The 12,578-nt window shown below is 36.1% G+C and overlaps 1 protein-coding gene across 1 annotated transcript in view; it reads right to left on the reverse strand.

Annotated features, from left to right (window-relative positions):
• Positions 1-12,578, reverse strand: part of LOC125129882 (glutathione S-transferase Mu 1) — a 37,793-nt gene that overhangs the window by 20,301 nt on the left and 4,914 nt on the right. The window lies entirely within an intron of this gene.

The following is a 12,578-nucleotide window of genomic DNA, read 5'->3' on the forward strand; positions in this document are numbered from 1 at the left end:
AGATATATGGATGGTAAAAAGGCACATGAAAAGATGCTCAACATCACTAATTACTGGGGAAATGCAAATCAAAACTATTATGAAGTACCCCCTTACACTGGTCAGAACGGCCATCATCAAAAAGTCTAGAGATAGGAGTTCCCGTCATAGCTCAGTGGTTAACAAATCCGACTAGGAACCCTGAGGTTGCGGGTTTGATCCCTGGCCTTGCCCAGTGGGTTAAGGATCTGGCGTTGCCTTGAGCTGTGGTGTAGGTTGCAGATGCAGCTAGGATCCCGTGTTGCTGTGGCTCTGGCGTAGGCTGGTGGCTACAGCGCCGATTGGACCCCTAGCCTGGGAACCTCCATATGCTGCAGAAGCCGCCCAAGAAATGGCAAAAAGACAAAAAAAAAAAAAAAAGGTCTACAGATAATAAATGCTGGAGAGGGTGTGGAGAAAAGCAAACCCTCCTACACTGTTGGCGGGGATGTACACTGGTGCAACCACTATGGAAAACAGTATGGAGGTTCCTCAAAAAAACTAAAAATAGAACCACCATACAATCCAGCAATCCCACTCTTGGGCATCTATCCAGAGAAAACCATAATTCGAAAAGATACATGCACCCCAATGTTCATTGCAGCACTATTTACAATACCTAAGACATGGAAGCAACCTAAATGTCCATCAACAGAGGAATGGATAGAGAAGATGTGGTACATATATACAATGGAATATTACTCAGCCACAAAAAAGAATGAAATAACGCCATTTGCAGCAACATGGATGGACCTAAAAATTATCATACTAAGTGAAGTTAGAGAATGAAAGACAAACATGATATATCACCTACATGTAGCATCTTTTTAAAAAAGGATACAAATGAACTTTTTTGCAGAATAGAAACAGGCTCACAGACTTTGAAAAACTTGTGGATAGGTGGGAGAAATGGACTTCGGGGGGCGTCTGGGGTTGGCATATGCACACTGAGGTATATGGAATGATTGGCCAGCAGGGACCTGCTGTATAGCACAGAGAACTCCACCCAGTATTCTGTGATAATCTATGTGGGAAAATATTCTGAGAGAGAATGGATATGTGTAAATGTATGACTGGGTCACTTTGTTGTACAGCAGATATTATCACAACCTTGTAAATAAACTATACTTTAATAAAACTTTTTTAAAAAGAATACTAACTAATGTTAGATGAGCCAAAAGGACCCCAAATCACCACAAACAAGTCCACTCCACTTATACTAATTAAGAAAAAATTTTAAAGGCAGAAAGTGAAAAAATTGCTCTGAGATACCTAACCAGCAATTTTGAAGGCAACAGGCCAATTAATCCAGTTAAATACTGACAAAAGGGCCTGAATCCCTTGGCTCACCCCTTCACTGGGGACCCCAAAGCCTTTTACACAGAAATGGATATAATGGCTGGGGATAAAAGGAGAAGTTTCTGGGATTCCTTATAAGACCAAGACTTGTTAACAGGGTCCTAATGAGGGCTAAATGTATAAGAGTTGGTAGAAATGAGATGAAAACTTGGTATAGTTGAATGGGCTTTATGTAAGATGATTACATCTTTTACTTGATTATATTATAGGGATGTACCTTTGTTGATAGCCTTGTACAAACTATGATGTGTTGAACCTCAAAGTTCTATAATGCTGAAATGTTTTGATTTTCAATTTAGCTGGAAATTTTCTCGCTGGTGTAAAGTTGAAAATTAAACAAAATATAGTTGGGCAAATCAATCCTTTGATATCATTTACATGACATCTCAGTTCTTTGGGGAATTAAAAGTAAGCATCATTGTCTTGAAAAGCTCTACAAATCAGAAATGTAAATAAATATTGTCCTCAGTGACCTGAAACTGATCCTAATTAACCCAATCAGGCACAACCTGAAAACATAGGGCAAAAAAATAAGGGGAAAAAGGGCCTTTTAAAACTTAAATTGCTGGAAAGGCTCCCTTACCCAACATCTAATTCACAGCCTCCTTAATTATTTGTCCAGGATGAATACACATCTTAAAAGTCTTTTCCACCAATGGTAGAAATCCTTGGCCATTTGAGCAAAAAAACTTATTTCTACTGTTATTTTATAAACTAATAAGTTTTACATTGTAATACCTGGTTCATGATTTTAAAATAAAGCTATGAGATTTCTGTTTATATGTCTATGTGTGTGATAGGTATGAAATGTCTGCCTTCAGATGACATTATCAAATTTATATGTAAAATTTATCTATGTAATTGACTTTAAAGTGGTTATAAATTAAACATTCATACATGTAATAGAAACTGACCCAAATAAATTTCAAGTTCACATGATCTGAGAAATACTTAATATTAAATTAAGACTCAGTATCAAAGTTTAAGCTGTTTTTTGTTTTTGATTATTTTGAATCTACAGAGTTTATAAATGTCTAAAAAAATAAGTATTGAATTTACAGCAAGAATATTTATAAACATTGTGTTAGGGATAAAGATTTACAATATAATGAGCACTTTGTAGAGTACCCAATTTAAGCAATGGGACACATCCACATAAGTTTGTTGTTTTAATTAATATAGACATGTCTGTCTTTTATTGCATCCAGGTTTATTAAAGCAAAATAAGGTTGTATTATCTGTTACAAAATTTATTAGCAAGGAAAACAGCTTGAGATAATGTCTGACTTTGTCTAATGTCTCATGAAGTTTTTGTTGATAATCTACACAATAAATGAAGCATGGTAAGAGCTTTAAGATAAACTCTTTAAGAATAATTATGTTTTGGAGTTCCCATTGTGGCTCAGTGGTTAATGAATCTGACTAGGAACCATGAGGTTGCAGGTTCGATCCCTGGCCTTGCTCAGTGGGTTAAGGATCTGGCGTTGCTGTGAGCTGTGGTGTAGGTTGCAGACACAGGTCGGATCTGGTGTTGCTGTGGCTCTGGCACAGGTGGGTGTCTACAGCTCAGATTGGACCCCTAGCCTGGGAACTTCAATGTGCCACGGGTGCAGCCCCAGAAAAGACAAAAAAAAAAAAAAAGATGAATTATGTTTTATGGTATGTTTACTTAAAAATAGTTTCTCCAGATTGTTGCTAACTTGCAACTTTAGAGTTTTGTTATGTTAGGTTAAATGATGGAAGTTTCTTAAATAGCTAGATAATTCTCTAATAAAATACTGAAACATTAATTTCTGAAAAGTGGCTGGCTTTCATGGAGAAACTAAAGATATTTAGGACTACTAGTAAATATGTTTGATGCCACAATGAAAATTTTTCTACAAAAAGGCACGTTTTTAGGAATTGAAAATAGTATTTATAAAGTTTGCCAGTCTACAGAATACTAATATAAAAGTTCATAATTGCTTACTTCTTAGTTTTTGCTAGAAATTAAGTTATTAAAGATTAGGAATTCTAATACATATAATAAAAACTACTGAATAAAACCCTTTTGTATCCTAGTAGGAAAGAGTCATAAAGACTGGAAGTATGAGCAGCTATATGCTAATAAAATGGGCAACCTAGGAGAAATGGACAAATTCTTAGAGAGGTATGATCTCTCAAGACTAAACCAGGAAGAAATAGAAAATACGAACAGACCAATACTGAAATTGAAACAGTAATTTAAAACTCCCAACACACAAAAGTCCAGGATCAGATAGCTTCACAGGCAAATTCTATCAAACATTTAGAGAAGACTTAACACCTATTCTTCTCTAATTTTTCCAGAAAAAAAAATGAGGAAGGAACTTTTCTGAACTCATTCTATGAGGCCACCATAACCCTGTTACCAGAACAAGACAAAGATATCACAAGAAAAGAAAATTACAGGCCAACATGACTGATGAACATAGACGCAAAAGTCCTCAACAAAATACTGGCAAACTGAACCCAATAATATATTAAAAGGAATCATACACCATGATAAAATGGGATTTATCCCAGTGATGCAAGGATTTTTCAATACCCACAAATCAGTGTGATACACCACATTAACAAATGGAAGAATAAAAACCACATAATCATCTCAACAGATGCAGGAAAAAGCTTTTGATAAAATTTAGCATCCCTTTATGGTAAAAACTCTTAAGAAAGTGAGCACAGAATGAACACACTTCAATATAATAAAGGCCACACATGACAAACACATAGCTAACATCATACTCAATGGCAGAAAGATGAAAGCATTCCCTCAAAGTTCAGGAACAAGACAAGGATGCCCAGGAGTTTGTAGGTAGCAAGCAGATAAGGATCCAATGTTACCACTGCTGTGGTGTGGGTTCACTCCCTAGCCAGGGTACTTCCCCATGCCACAGGTGGAGCCAAAAAAAAAAAAAAGCAAGGATGCCTACTCTCACCACTTTTATTCAGTATAGTTTCAGATTCTAGCCACAGCAATCAGCAATCAGATAAGAAATAGAAATAAAAAGGATGGAAACTGGAAAGTAAGAAGTGAAACTGTCACTGTTCACAGATGATGATACTATGTATAGAAAATCCTAAAGATGTCAGCAGAAAATTACTACGGCTCATCAATGAATTCAGCAAAGTTGCAGGATACAAAATTAATACACACTAATCTGTTGCAACACTAACATACACTAACAACAAAAGTCCAGAAAGGAAAAAACCCTATTTACCACTGTACCAAAGAATAAAATACCTAGGAATAAATCCACCTAAGGAGGTAAAAGACATGGACTCTGATAACTATAAGACACTGATGGGAGAAACTGGAGACCACACAAACAGATGGAAAGATGAACTGTGTTCTTAGATTGGAAGAATCAACATTGTTAAAATGGTCATACTATCCAAGGAAATCTGCAGATTTGAGGCACTCCCTACCAAATTACCAATGGCATTTTTCACACAACCAGAACAAGAAAGTTTTCAATTTGTATGGAAACACAAAGACCCTGAATGCTAAAACAACCTTGAGAAAGAAGAATGGAGCTGGAGAAATCATGCTCCCTGACTTCAGGCTATACTACAAAGCTACAGTCATCAAAACAATATGGCCCTGCACAAAACCAGAAATATAGACCAATGGAACAGGATATAAAGCCCAGAAATAGCCCATGCACTTATGTTCCATCATTCTACAACAAAGGAGGCAAGAATATACAATGAGGAAAATACAGTTTCTTCAATAAGTGGTGGTGGAAAACTGGACAGCTACATGTAAAAGAATGAAATTAGAACATTCCCTAACAACATACATAAGAATAAACTCAAAATGCATTAAAGACCTAAATGTAAGACCAGATACTATAAAACTTCTAGAGGAAAACACAGGCAGGACACTCTTTGACAAAAATCACAGCAATATTTTTTTGATCCATCTCTAAAGTAATGGAAACAAAAGAAAAACAAAAGGGACCTAATTAAGAGCTTCTGCACAGCAGAGGAAACCATAAACAAATGAAAAGACAACCTATGGAATGGGAGAAAATATTTGCAAATGATGCAACTGACAAGGGATTAATTTCCAAAATATAACAGGAGAAGAGATCAAGATGGAGAATAGAAGAACATGGAGCTCACCTCCTTCCACAAATACATCAGAAATACATCTACATGTGAATGATAGGACCTGAACTCCTGGGAGGGAGGTGTGAAAGAGGACATGTTCTCACACCCTAGGAATCCCCTTCACTGACTAGGAGAGCAGCTGGTACAGAAAAATAGCCACAGAGGCTCAAAGGAGAGTACAGAAGCTGGTCTGTGGCAGGCAGAACGGTGAGAGATGAGCACAAGTGGTCCTGGCTACATTCCTGCACTCTTGAGCCAGAGACATACACTGCTGTGTGGCAGCTGGGTGCTGGAACTTGAGCTTCAGTGGACAGATCTGGGGAGAGGACTGGAGCTGGCTGCACAGAGACAGCCTCAAGGGGCTGGAGTGTGGTCCAAGTATCAACCAGGGGTGTACCCAGCAAGACTCTCATTCAGATTTGATGGAGGAACCAAAAGCTTTAGAGACAAGCAAAAGCTAAAAGATTTTAGCGACACTAAACCAGCTTTACAACAAATGCTAAAGGAACTTCTCTGGGCAGAAAAGAAATGTCCATAACTAGAAATAAGAAAATTATGAAATGGGAAAGTCAACCAGTAAAGGCAAACATAAAGTAAAAGTGAGAAATCATCCACACACAAATATATCAAAACCAGCAATCATGAGAGGATTAGAGTACAAATGGCGGGTATTTTAAATTAAGAGATAGGAGTTCCCGTCATGGCGCAGTGGTTAATGAATCCGACTAGGAACCATGAGGTTGCGGGTTCGGTCCCTGCCCTTGCTCAGTGGGTTAACAATCCGGCGTTGCCGTGAGCTGTGGTGTAAGTTGCAGATGCGGCTCGGATCCCGCGTTGCTGTGGCTGTGGTGTAGGCCGGTGGCTACAGCTCCGATTCAACCCCTAGCCTGGGAACCTCCATATGCCGCGGGAGTGGCCCAAGAAATAGCAACAACAACAACAACAACAATAACAAAAAAGACAAAAGACAAAAAAAAAGAAATTAAGAGATAGACAACTTAAAACAATCATGTATTTATATAGACTGCCTAATCAAAAACCTTATGATAACCATAAATCAAAATGCTATGAAATGTATCTACACAAAAAAGAAAAAGGAAGCCAAACATAACATTAAATGTAGTCATCAAATTACAAGAGAACAAAAGGGGAGAAATACCTATAAAAACAATCCAAAATAATAAACAAAAGGACAATTAAAACATATGTATTGGAGTTCCCACTGTCATTCAACAGGATTGGCAGCACCTCTCCAGCACCAGGACACAGGTTTTACCTCTGGCCCAGCACAGTGGGCTGAAGGACTCAGCATTGCCACACCTGTGGCATAGGTCACAACTGTGGCTCAGATCTGATCCCTGGCCTAGGAACTCCATATGCTGTGGGGTGGCCAAGAAAGAAAAAAAAAACATGTATTGATAATTACTTTAAATATCAATGGAATTAAACTCTCCAACCACAAGATATAGAGTGACTGAGTGGATACAAAAACAAGACCCATAAATATGTTGTCTACAAGAGGCTCACTTCAGATCTAGGAGCTCGTACAGCCTGAAGGTGAGGGGATATAAAAAAGATATTCCATGCAAATGGAAATCAAAACAAAACAATACTCATATCAGACAAAACAGACTTTTAAAAAAAAACTTTTACAAGAAACAAAGAAGGACACTACTTACTCATCAAGGGCTCAATCTAAGAAGAAGATATAACAATTGTAAATATATATGCACCCAATACAGGAGCACCTCAATATATGAGGCAAATATTAAATACATAAAAGGAGAAATTGACAGTAACACAATAATAGTAGGGGACTTTAACAACCCCCTTACATCAATGAAAAGATCATCCAGCCAAAAATCCATGAGGAAACACAAGCCTCAAATGACACATTAGCCCAGATGGACTTAACTGATATTTATAGATCATTCCATCTGAAAGCAGCAGAACACACATTCTTTTCAAGTGTTCGTGGAACAGTTTCCAGAATAGATCACATACAGGGTCACAAAGTAAGCCTCTATAAATTTAAGAAAATTGAAATATCAGGCATCTTTTCAGACCACGTCACCATGAGATTAGAGATTAACCACAAGGAAAAAAAACTGTAAAAAACACAAACATGTGGATGCTAAACAATATTTTACTAAACAGCCAATGACCACTGAAGAAATCAAAGAGGAAGTCAAAAAATATCTAGGGACAAATGAAAATGAAAACATCACGATCCAAAACCTATGGGGTACAGCAAAAGCAGTTCTAAGAGGGAAGTGTGATAGCAATATAAGCCTATCTCAGGAAACAAAAATCTCAAATAACCTAACCTTACACCTAAACTAACTAGAGAAAGCAGAACAAACAAAAATAAATCATAAAGATCAAAGCAGAAATAAATGAAACAGAGAATAAGGAAACAATAGAAAAAAATCAATGCAACTAAAATCTGTTTTTTAAAAAGATAAAATTGAGAAAACTCTAATGAGACTATCAAGAAAAAAGAGAGGGAGTTTCCTCAATTGGAGGAATCAATATTGTCAAAATGACTATACTATAGATTCAGTATATCTACAGATTCAATGCAATGTCTATAAAATTACCAATGGCATTTTCCACAAAAGTTTTAAAATTTGTGGGGAAACACAAAAGACCCTGAATACCCAAAGCAATCTTGAGAAAGAAGAATGGAGTTGGAGGAATCACCCTCTCTGACATCAGACTACCCTCTCTGATGACTACAAAGGTACAGTCATCAAAACAGTATGGTAGTGCCATGTAAACAGAAATATACATCAATGGAACAGGATAGAAAGCCCAGATATAAACCCATGCATCTATGTTCAATTAATCTATAACAAAAGAGGCAAGAATATACAATGGACAAAAGATAGTCTCTTCAATAAGTGGTGCTGGAAAAATTGGACAGCTACATGCACAAGAATGAAATTAGAAAATTCCCTAACACCATACACAAAAACAAACTTAAAATGGATTAAAGATCTAAATATAAGATGGGAGACTATAAACTCCCAGAAGAAAACATAGGCAGGACACTCTTGGACATAAATCACAGTAGTACTTTTTTCAATCAGTCTCCTAGAGTAATGGAAACAAAAGAAAAAATAAACAAATGAGACTGAATTAAATTTAAAAGCTTTTGCACAGCAAAGGAAACTGTAATCAAAACAAAAAGACAGGGAGTTCCCATTGTGGTGCAGCAGAAACAAACCTGACTAGTATCCATGAAGATGTGGGTTTGATCCCTGGCCTCGCTCAGTACATTAAGGATCCCTTGCTGCTGTGAACTGTGCTGTAGTCACAGATGCGGCTCACATCCTGCATTGCTATCGCTATGGTGTAGGCTGGCAGCTGCAGCTCCAATTAGACCCCTGGCCTGGGAAATTCCATATGCTGCAGGTGCACCCCCCACCAAAAAAAAAAAAAAGAAGAAAAGACAAACCACGGGATGGGAGAAATTATTTTCGAACAAAGCAACCAACAAGGAATTAACCTCCAAAACATACAAAGAGCTCATACAGCTCAATATAAAAAAAAACAACCCAATCAAAAAATGGGCAAAGACCTAAACAGATACTTCTCCAAAGACGACATACAGATGATCAAAAAGCACATGAAAAGATGCTCAACATCACTAATTATTAGAGAAGTGCAAATCCAAACTACAATGAGGTATCACCTCACACGAGTACAAATGACTACTATCAAAAAAAATTTATAAATGATAAATGCTCAGGGTGTGGAGAAAAGGGAATTCTCCCACAATGTTGGTGGGAATGTAAATTGGTACAACCACTATGGAGAACATTATGGAAGTTCCTTAAAAAACTAAAACTAGAGATAACATGTAATCCTGCAATTCCAATCCTGGGCATATATCCAGAGAAAACTATAATGTGAAAAGATACATACACCCCAGTGTTAGCCAAGACATAGCCAAGACGTGGAAGTAACCTAAATGTCCACTGACAGATGAATGGATAAGGATGTGATATATGATACAATGGGGTATTATTCAGCCATAAAGAATGAAATAATGCCATTTGCAGCAACACAGATGGACTTAGAGATTATTATACTAAGTGAAGTAAGTCATACAGATAAAGACAAATATCATATGATATCACTTACAGGTGGAATCTAAAAAAATGCTACAAATGAACTTATTCACAAAACAGAAACAGAACCAGAGACACAGAAAACAAACTTAGTGGTTACCGAAGGTTTAAGGTCAGGGTGGGTGGGGAGATAAATTAGGGATTTGGAAGTAACATATACACACTACTACATATAAAATAGACAAACAAGACCTACTGTATAGCACAAGGAAATATACTCAATATTTTGTAATAACCTATATGGGAGAAGAATCTGAATAAGAATATATATATATCTTATATAGGTATACATCTGAATCATTTTGCTATACACCTGAAACTAATACAACATTTTCAAAAAACTCTACTTCAATTAAACAAGTATAAAATATACTAACAATGAAATTATTTATATAAGTTCTGTTATTACATGACAGAAACAGACTCAGATATAGAAAACAAACTTATGATTACCAAAGTGGAAAGGTGAAGGAGAGTAATAAATTAATAGCTTGGAATTAGCAGATAAAAACTACCATATGGAAGACAAACAAGCAACAAGGCCCTACTTGTCTAGTACAGGGAACTATATTCAATGTCTTATAATAAATTATAATGGAAAAGAATGTGAAAAGATGTGTGTGTGTGTATATTTATATCTGAATCACTTTTCTGTACACCAGAAACCAACACAACATTGTAAAATAACTATACTTCAATAAAAATATATATATACAAATAGCTCATATAGTACAATGTCAAAAAAAAAACATACACAATACTATATACAAAATATATAAACAACAATGACCTACTCTAAAGCACATGGAAATATATTCAATATCTTCTAATAACATATAATGGAAAAGAATCTGTAAATTAATATATATATATACAAAATACACATGTGTGTATTTATATATATATATATATATGAATCACTTTGCTGTATACCTGAAACACTGTAAGTCAATTATACTTGAATTTTTCTTAAAAGAATGTAAGTGTATTTTCTTAAGTAAAAAGAAAATGATTTTGTCCTGAAGCTCATTATTTCTAAATGGGAAAGAAAATAAGAGACAAACTAATATGGGCATCAAAAGTTGTGAAAGTTTTGTGAGAAAAAAAGGAAACTTTAGAAAGTAATTTTGTGTGTAGTCCAGACTGGTTAGGATTAGAATGAATTAATTAAGTAAATAAATTTCAACATTAAATCTCAGGTCATACAAAACTAGAATTTGATTTTTCTGTCAAGAGGACAAAGTTTTCTTGAAGTATTGATCTGCTTTTGGTAATAGATGGTAAAAATTTTCTTTACCTTCTAAGTGATCTATTATAATTTTACACTTTGACTTTAAAATCTTTTACTGTCTCTTTAAGTGAATAAGTATTAATCCACTGGAACCTGCAATCCTAGTTTGTCCAAGTGCTTTAAAAACTTTTGATATCTTTGACTAACTTCCCCAAGTCAGATTCTAAATGACCTTCTTTTGATCTCTAAGCTTGGAATGCTTTAGAGGGCCCCCGAAACATTTCAAAGAGAGATACTAATTATGCTTTTGTTATGTTAAATAACATGAGAAATACTGTCAAATGATTTATAATAAACTCTCTTAGGTTACACTATATGGGTAATTATTATACGAAATCACTAAAATTTGTAATGCCTTGGTATGATGTCAGTCATAATTCTAGCTATTACCTTAAAATACTGTATGTCAAAAAAATAGCCGAATTTCAATGACAATTTTGTTAAATTCAGAATTTTCACCATGTCAAGTCTTTTGGCATTTATGAGCAGTTGTCTTACTCTGATAATTTTTTTAAATGTAGACCGTGAAGTTTCATTAAAACGACTTTTTGATAAATATAGATTTCTGATAACTTTTAAATGATTCCACAGAACCTGGGTGGGAAATTACAGAGCTAATGGGAAACCTGGTGGCTTCATAAAACTAGTAATAAAAAAGTCAAGGTCAATAAGAATTAATTACATGGGACTGAATGGCTGATGAATGTGATTTATAATTTTATGACCATTTGAAATATTACTGCTTTTAATCTTTGTTTTCCAGATATGGGGAAACCATTCCTCTAATGCCTACCATAATGAGCAGCAAGGTGCAAAGCACACCTTTGCAAATGAAGATGAAACATTGCTTTTCCTCTCTTCCCCATCCCTCCAGAGAATTTGGAGAATTTGGCTTCTCCAGCTGGCTCTCCTCTGGACTTGCTGGCTTATTGCAATCCAGATTGCAATCAGTTAGACTCATCATCATTTTAATTTGTTCTCTTTTTGTTGTTTTCAAACTACTTATGCTTTTTGTGTTCCCTCACTGCTGTGCTATGACCTTAAAAATGATACTAGCTATATTACTTACATCCTATTTCTAAAACCGTGGTTTCTTGCATTACCCTCTGTAAAGCCAAGTCTCGGAGAAAATTAATGATGGCCAAACCCCTGGAGGCAACTGATCACACACAGAGCTCTATATAAAATTAACTGTAATAATACAACCCTCGATACGGGAGGAAGCACCAAGGGAAAACACTTCCTGGATCATAACAGATGAGTTAGTAAGACAGATGATCCAGAGACTGTTTGAGTTATTAACAGGGCCTAATCCAGATATAGCACAGGAAGGACCTATTAATGGAATCCTCGCCTGACGTAGGAACGAGCCGTCCTAGTGCCATGGGATACATTGGTCAAGAAATGCCGCCCAAATCGCCATCCCTCGATCCAATTTATGACAAAAAGGCAGGACTAAAGAATAAAGAGTCTCTCTCATTATCTGGTTATTAAAAGGGTTAAGCTGCAACCCATGGCCGTCACCCACTGAGCGCTCCCTGAGGGGGCTTCGGGATGAAACAGTTTGTGTGTTGGATACAGGGGCCCTAGAGAGTTAGGATGCACATATAGGAAAGCAGTGACCCCAGATTCAGGCATCT

The sequence above is a fragment of the Phacochoerus africanus genome, chromosome 6 (genome assembly GCF_016906955.1).
Source record: "Phacochoerus africanus isolate WHEZ1 chromosome 6, ROS_Pafr_v1, whole genome shotgun sequence".
NCBI classification, from domain to species: domain Eukaryota; kingdom Metazoa; phylum Chordata; class Mammalia; order Artiodactyla; family Suidae; genus Phacochoerus; species Phacochoerus africanus.